This window comes from Triticum urartu, chromosome 2A (genome assembly GCF_056163025.1).
Source record: "Triticum urartu cultivar PI428250 chromosome 2A, HENAU_Tu73, whole genome shotgun sequence".
Lineage (NCBI taxonomy): Eukaryota > Viridiplantae > Streptophyta > Magnoliopsida > Poales > Poaceae > Triticum > Triticum urartu.
The window spans coordinates 764130646-764138214 of record NC_141874.1 but is presented as its reverse complement, the minus strand read 5'-3'; the positions used below and the strand labels follow the sequence as shown (position 1 = coordinate 764138214).

The 7569-nt window shown below is 41.2% G+C and overlaps 1 pseudogene across 1 annotated transcript; it reads left to right on the top strand.

The window, feature by feature from the left end:
* The first annotated feature begins 312 nt into the window (after positions 1-312).
* LOC147988041 (uncharacterized) lies at positions 313-6127 on the top strand (annotated as a pseudogene). The gene is made up of 8 exons (XR_015617770.1): positions 313-2561; positions 2649-2951; positions 3037-3804; positions 3897-4075; positions 4150-4252; positions 4339-4578; positions 4668-4725; positions 5783-6127. The product of XR_015617770.1 is annotated as an uncharacterized LOC147988041 (transcript).
* The last annotated feature ends 1442 nt before the right edge of the window (positions 6128-7569 follow it).

Genomic DNA, 7569 nt, shown 5'->3' with positions numbered 1-7569 from the left:
ATGTGGACAGACAGGTGCTATGCTTTTATGACATATATGACATTCTTGCTGCTATTTTGGTTTTTGTATTTTCTGAAATTACATGTTTTGGTTAATTATATTCTATTGTGTGATGGCATTTCTTCTTCGTATTGTATTTCTTGTCTCCTGTACTAGATATTGATGATATGCAATTTGTTACTAGATTTTTTCATTAATAGAAGTAAACTTTCTTTCACATGTTAGGCAATTTTAGTGAAACTGGTCAAGAATGGACAAGAGTTGGATGGATAAAGCTAGAAATACACAAGCATATATAGACGGGGTAGAGAAATTCATAGACTTTGCTTTTACTCATTCAGCAAGAGGGAACACTATACTATGTCCTTGTAGAATTTGCTTGAACTGTTGTTGGTTTGAAGCTAGTGTTGTCTATGAGCACTTGTTATGCGATGGGTTTATTAGTGGGTACAAAAGATGGATATATCATGGGGAGGCATCATCACCTCTTGCATCCGAGAGTGACCATGATGAGGTTCAACCTGATAATTTTCAAGAGGAGATTGACCTAGATGACTATGATGAGATGCTTGAAATGATTCAAGATATAGCACATCAAAATGGGGATTTTAGTGATAGTTGTGGGGAGGATCCAAGTCACCAGGATGCTGAGCCTGAGGGCGTCGACCCTTTTCTAGAGAAGAAAAAGAAGAAAGATGAAGATGCTTTCCGACAATTCATAGCTGATGATAGGGAGGAGCTTTATCCAGGGTGCACAACCTTCTCAAAGCTACGTTTCGTTGTTAGGTTACTCCATGCAAAATCTCTTGGAGGTTGGAGTGATAAAAGTTTCGACATACTGCTAGAGTTGCTAAAAGAGGCCTTTCCAACAGCAAAGCTACCCAAAAAAATTTATGAAGCTAAGAAGATGATAAAATGCCTTGAGCTTGGTTATATAAAAATTCATGCATGTGAGAATGATTGCATTTTGTTCTGGAAGGAACATGCAAATAAGGATATTTGTCCTACATGCAAAACTTCTCGGTGGAAATCTGAAAAGAATAGTCTTGATGGGAAACATGTACACAAGGTCCCAAGGAAGGTTCTTCGTTATTTTCCAATAAAGAAGAGGCTACAACGCCTTTTTGTGTCCCCAAAGAGTGCAGCGGACTGCAGATGGCATGCTGAAGAACGTACAAGAGATGGACTAATAAGGCATACAACGGATGCACCTGTTTGGAAGGACTTTGATGGCAAATATCCAGATTTTGCTAAAGATAGTCGCAACATGAGGCTGCTTGTAGTATCTGATGGTTTTAATCCATTTAGGACAATGAAGTTATCCTATAGTATCTGGCCTGTTGTAGTAATTCCGTTGAATCTTCCTCCTTGGTTGTGCATGAAGCAGCATAATTTCATCCTCTCTTTGCTAATTCCTGGTCCAAGGTCACCTGGGGGAGATATAGATGTCTTTCTTGAACCACTTATTGATGATTTGAACTCACTTTTTGAGGAGGGTGTTAGAACCTATGACGCCTCCACCGGTAAACCCTTCAATCTGCATGCTGCTATATTGTCAACTACATCAGACCTCCCAGGCTTATGCACTCTATCCGGGATTGTAACCTCTGGTGAATTTGGCTATCCATTGTGTGGCTCACATACTTGCTCTCTTCGGTTGAAGGAAGGCAAGAAATTTTGCTATATGGGTCATCGAAGGTTTCTTGATCCTAACCATGAATACAGATTTGATGAAGAATCCTTTGATGGTGTGGAATTAGGGACAACACCTGTACCACTTACTGGAGAGGAAGTTTTGGCCCTCACTGAAAATATGAAGACTGTTTTTGGAAAGGACCCTTCCGGGAAAACAACCACCAAGAAGCGCAAGGTTGGCGAACCACCAATGGTTCGGAAAAGAAAATCCATATGGTTTAGGTTGAGATACTGGAAAGACTTGCTGCAGCCTCATAATCTTGATGCAATGCACATTGAAAAGAACGTATGTGAAAATATAATTAACACACTTCTATGCATGGATCGAAAATCAAAAGATAATTATAGCTCTCGTAGAGATCTAGAGCATCTTGGAATAAGAAAAGCTCTCCAACCTGTCCCAGTAGGTGAACAATTTGATTTGCCTGCTGCACCCTATGCAATGGACAATGAAAAGAAGAAACTGTTTTGCGAAATTTGTAAGGAAGCTAGGTTCCCTGATGGTTGTGCATCTGATATACGCCGGAATGTCCTTGTGAAGCAGAAAAGATCGTTGGGCTGAAGAGCCATGACAATCACATTCTTTTGCAGCAATTGCTTCCGCTAGCTGTTCGGAACACATTGCCAAAGGAAGTCGGTGTTGCCTTGGTTCGTGTCAGCAGATTCTTCAAGCAAATATATTCTCCTGTCATTAGCATAAGTGACATGGAGAAGCTAGAGGGAGAAATAGCTGAGACCTTGAGCATTCTTGAGGCCATATTTCTGCCATCATTTTTTGATCTTATGGTTCACTTGATGGTTCATCTTCCAACCCAAGTGAGGCTAGGGGGCCCAGTAAAGTACAACAGCATGTACCCAGTAGAAAGGTCATCCCTATAAACCTATTTTCTTGGTATCATATGGTTTCTTACTCTTCAAAATAATCTGATATATGTTACCTATATACTATATAGGTATAATATGAAGCTAAAGGGGTTTGTTCGTACCAAGAGCCACCCCGAGGGGTCAATTGCAGAGGGCTATGTGTTTGATGAGAGCCTTACATTCCGCTCCCGTTATTTACATGGATGTGAGACTAGATTTAACAGAAAATGCAGAAATGATGCCCCTGAGACCAATGTATCTACTATGCCATTTTTTACCAACAAGGGTCGATTTTTGGCTGGAAAACATATAGTGACCTTAGATCACAAGTCATGGCTGCAAGCACATCGATATGTTTTGTTTAATTATGATAACATAGATTCATATTTGAGGTATTTTATTTCTAAGAATTTCTATCATTTGAGCCTATGAACGATATTTGTCATATTGCTGAATTTGCATACTTAACTCCTGCAGCAAGTATGATGCCTATTTAACTTCGATTGGCCACAGGAATAACTTAGAGATTAGTCGCATTCGCCATGTGAAATTCCATGAGTGGTTTAAGCTCCATGTGGCACAACTAATTGCGAGTGGTGAAGATATTTCTGAAGAGATTCAAACTTTAGCTAACGGGCCCTTCTTAGCTGCAAGGAAGTGTAATAGCTATACCATAGATGGGTACAATTTCCACACAAATTCGTATGATCAGGGTAGACCTACCCAAAGCAGCGGGGTTGCTCTTGTATCTCAGATTTTGTCTTCCACAAGCGAAGATAATGAAAATCTTATGGTCAGCAATAAAATATATTATGGTGTGATAACTGAAATCCTTGAGTTAAATTATAACAACAAAGGAAGTATTGTGCTTTTCAAATGTGATTGGGTTGACAACAGTGCACAAGACAAGTGGGTTCAAGTCGATCATCTTGGTGTCACACGTATGAACTTCAAGCATTTACTCAAGTCTGATGAACCTTTCATTTTGGCATCTCAAGCAACCCAAGTGTACTATGTGCAAGATAAGCTTGATAAAGATTGGTATTCTGTTAGAAGCTTTCCTCATCCACGAGACCTGTATGATATGTTTGAAGTGGGAGATGAAGATTTTGACCACCATGATGCACCTACTTTGTCAATTGCTGATCTGGATGCCAATGTAGATCTTAGTGTTGATGTTAGAAATATACCTCATAGTAGGATGGATATAGATGGAACACTTGTTCCTGCAGTTCAGCAACCAAAGTGTGTGCCTTTTCCTTAAATTTTTCAGTTACATGCTTATATACTTGATATCCAATGTGTCAATTCTAATGTGCTATAAAATTTCTTTTCAGGAAAAAAAATGGAAAAAGGAAGAGACGAAGACAATGCTGAAGCACGAGAGGAAGAGAGGCTAGCGAATCTTAAAGCAAGAAACAGTGAGGATTTTGCACGATTTGGGTCTTTCAGATTTGCAGATGCTAATGAAGTTTCTGGAGGCAAAGCCAGTCAGCGCCAAACTAAAAGAAAGAAGGTGATATAACATGTTTCTATTTGGTTATTGCATCTATTACTTCAGTTTTACATATCTTGTTTCGTTATGTGTAGAGCACCGTAGAAAAGCCTGCTGTTGAAGTAACTCGAGTTCTTAGGTCCCAAATGACTAGAGATGTTGATGACATGCCAAGTGATAACATTGAAGAGCATGAAGGTACTACCTCGTTTATATTTTGTTGCTCTTTCTTGTTTAGACAAAGACACTTTTGCTTATATGAGTTCTTTTTCATGCTTACTCAGAAAGGAAAGGATGTGATCTTGTACAATGTTTATCGAGATCATAGTATCCCAGTGGCAAAAGCAACCATTCTATCAATTGATCGTAGAAAGGTGGTAGGTGGTCAGGAGCTTGGCTCTGAATATTGTGAGGTTGCCGTGAACTATGTAATAAAAAGGGATGCTATACTACCTCGTGGTGTTGGGAACATGACCACCATGGGGCAAGTTCAAGGGCGATGTATCGCGTGGCCATACAATCATGTGAGCTTTTGTTCTTATTTTCTTATGATTAAACTTACCAATGACTATGATGGTTGATTGCTGAAAAAGCTTTGCTTCTATGTATGCAGTTGGAATTGGACAAGTCTATGGAAAAAGCAGGAATGCGACCACAAGCAGGCTGAGGAGGTAATATACATGTTTCTCTTGGCTGCTATGTGGGTGATGTTGACTTGCACTTTTATATGATGCAGATTGCAAGGAGTTTGGTACCTTCACAAATAGGAATGAGTATTCTAGCAACAGGACCATATTTAGTTCCTGATCGCACATGGCATGTTTTTTAGATGCATGCCAAGTAGTATATACTTCTACCTTATTTCTAAACTGATCAGTCTCCGTTAAAGTTTCACAACTTAAGGTTGAAAAATCTTCATTTTGGTTTAATAATATAATAGATAGATGCTGCCAATTCTTGATAAGTGGTCACTTTAGTCGATAACTTGGTATACATGTTTACCTCTACCTCTGGAGTGAGGTTTATATTTACCCTTTCCAACAATTGCATGTTAACTTGGTATACGTGTTGCTTATGTCCTGTTCTGGAATGGCATCGAGCCCATTACTTGCAGAATCATCAGCCTTCCCTTTATCAAGCCCAATACTTGCAGAATCATCAGCCTTTGCTTTCTTATTTTTCTTGGCAGTTGACATAGTTGATGCTTTCTTAGGGGTAGCTTTCCTAGCCTCCTGTTGTTCTTTGGTTGGTTTAGCTAATCAAGATCTTCAGTGTGTATAGCATGTTAGATGCATCCAATTTTTGAAACCTGTGAATAGTTTACCATCCAAAGATGATGTTATTAGTATCTCTGACGTGATTGTTCTATTGTATTATTGTCCTGTACTGCTGTGATGATGTGACTATATCAGATTGTTTTGGTAATTTGCTACTGAAATATTGATTCCTTCATGCTTTGTTCGATAATACTTGGCTGCACGTGAGCAATATTAGTGTTCCTGTATACTAGACGAGGCATAGGCGCATAGTTTGGTTTGTCAAAAAATTGCCACTTTGTACTATGGTGTATTCTTTTGTACATGTGTCATATTATTCCTTGAGATGCAAAGAATGACTACTCTCCAGGTCGTTGTAAATGTTCCTTGAGTTTAACTGTAGCATGTCAACTTCAATGTTAATTTAAATTCTCAAACGAGAGCTCCCTATTGAGTATCCTATCTGTTGCAGGTTTCCCAAAGGTACACAAGTCAAATGAAGGTTTGGAAGATTTTCAAGCTCCTGAAGATTTGGAAGACCTACAATAGTTGGTGGAGTGTTTATGTAATATATGCTTGTTTACTTTGTGAAACCTGGACACGCTTGCTCCGCTCATTTTGCTGGTTGTTAAGCCGTTCTGCTCATTTTGGTTGTGTGGCACACCCAGAAACATGTACTTCTCCATTTGTCGTACTATTTACTTTTGTTGGTTGTGTGGCACATTTTAAAACATATCTGCACTGTACCTTTTGTGGCACAACCTCCTTATATGTATATTATGGTTATATATGTTTATCCAATGACGTTTTAAGGTTCTGGATGAGGCCTGATATTATTTTGATTGAAGTGTGTGGATGAGACATATACGACTTTGATTGAAGTATATAAATTGTACGTGTGATATGTCCTAATTGACTGAACATACTAAATGGATATTACATAGGGGATGCCCAGAACAATTAGGTAGTGAAATCTACATACTGGCAAAATAACTGCCGGGTCAACACTCTTCTGCCGGCAGTTTGACTGCCAGTAACTGATATTCCACGTGTCTTGGCTAATCTGCCGGGAGAAACGAAACTGCCGGCAAATAAATGCACTAGGGCAGTAGGACTGCCGGGAATATTTTATCTGCCGGGACAAGTAATCCCCGGCAGCCGTTCTCGTGGCGGTTCTATCTGCCGAGAGAAATACTGTCCCGGCAGATAGTGTGCCGCTTGAAGTGCTTTCTCACGGCAGTTTACATGCCGTTGCATCAGTGTTGTGGTGTAGTGCTCCTTCTCCAGCGCGTGGCGGCACTCCGCCGCCTTCTTCGCCTGCGCCGGCGCGCCCGAGCAGCCAGCCTACTCCTTCTCCGCCTCGTCAGCAAAGGGCGGAAGAGACCCGCCGCCGCTCCGGCAGCTGCTCCGGCGCGTCGTAGTCCTTCTCCTCCGCCTCGTAAGCAAGTCAAAAAGACTGCCGCTCCATCTGCTCTGCCGGCGTCTAGCAATACAGCCAGAGGCGGGAGGAAATACAGATTCGGTCCTTCTCTGAAGACTCCAGAGAAGTTACCATACGAGATGACCCTAGAGGAGAACGCGAGGATGGCGCAAACCGAGGTGGATGACTGGTTTCAAGGGTTGAAAGCAAAGAGAAATCCACCTCCGAAGGAGAAGCTAGATCCGGTGAAAGTGAAGTGCACTCTGGCTGCCCTGGCAAAACCACCCAAGTCTCCGCCGAAAGGCAACTATGAGCGTATTATTGCAAAGACATGGGCCGAAGCGTCGCGGTCGGGAAGTACAGTCAGTGATCAAAGGCTGAAAGAACGACGAGCAGCTGGGAAACAAATTGCCCAGCTCGGCGAACAAGCAAAGCAATCGTGCCCCCCGCTCAAGGTGCCTAGCGTTGATCCGAGGATGGCGCCCGGTTATAACAATCCTGACGATTACCTGCCCGACGATGTAGATTATGATTTCCTGGACATGCAGATACACAGATACGAGTACGGGAAGCCTCTCGTCAAAGATGAAATATCTCTAACAACGATGATGCGAAGATTGCATGATTGGTACATGAAAACCTGCAGAGTCTGGGGGGAGGGATACTTTGTATATGAGAGTTAAACCGGAGCATGACCTCGTTGGAATTGAACTGTTGCATATTCCATTTGAGGAGTTCTATCAGTTTTTCAATCAATTGGCCCTCGATAAAGCAACGGTCACCTGCTACTGTCTGTAAGTACTACTACTTCTGTCATTAAGTCTCTCTATATAGCTCAG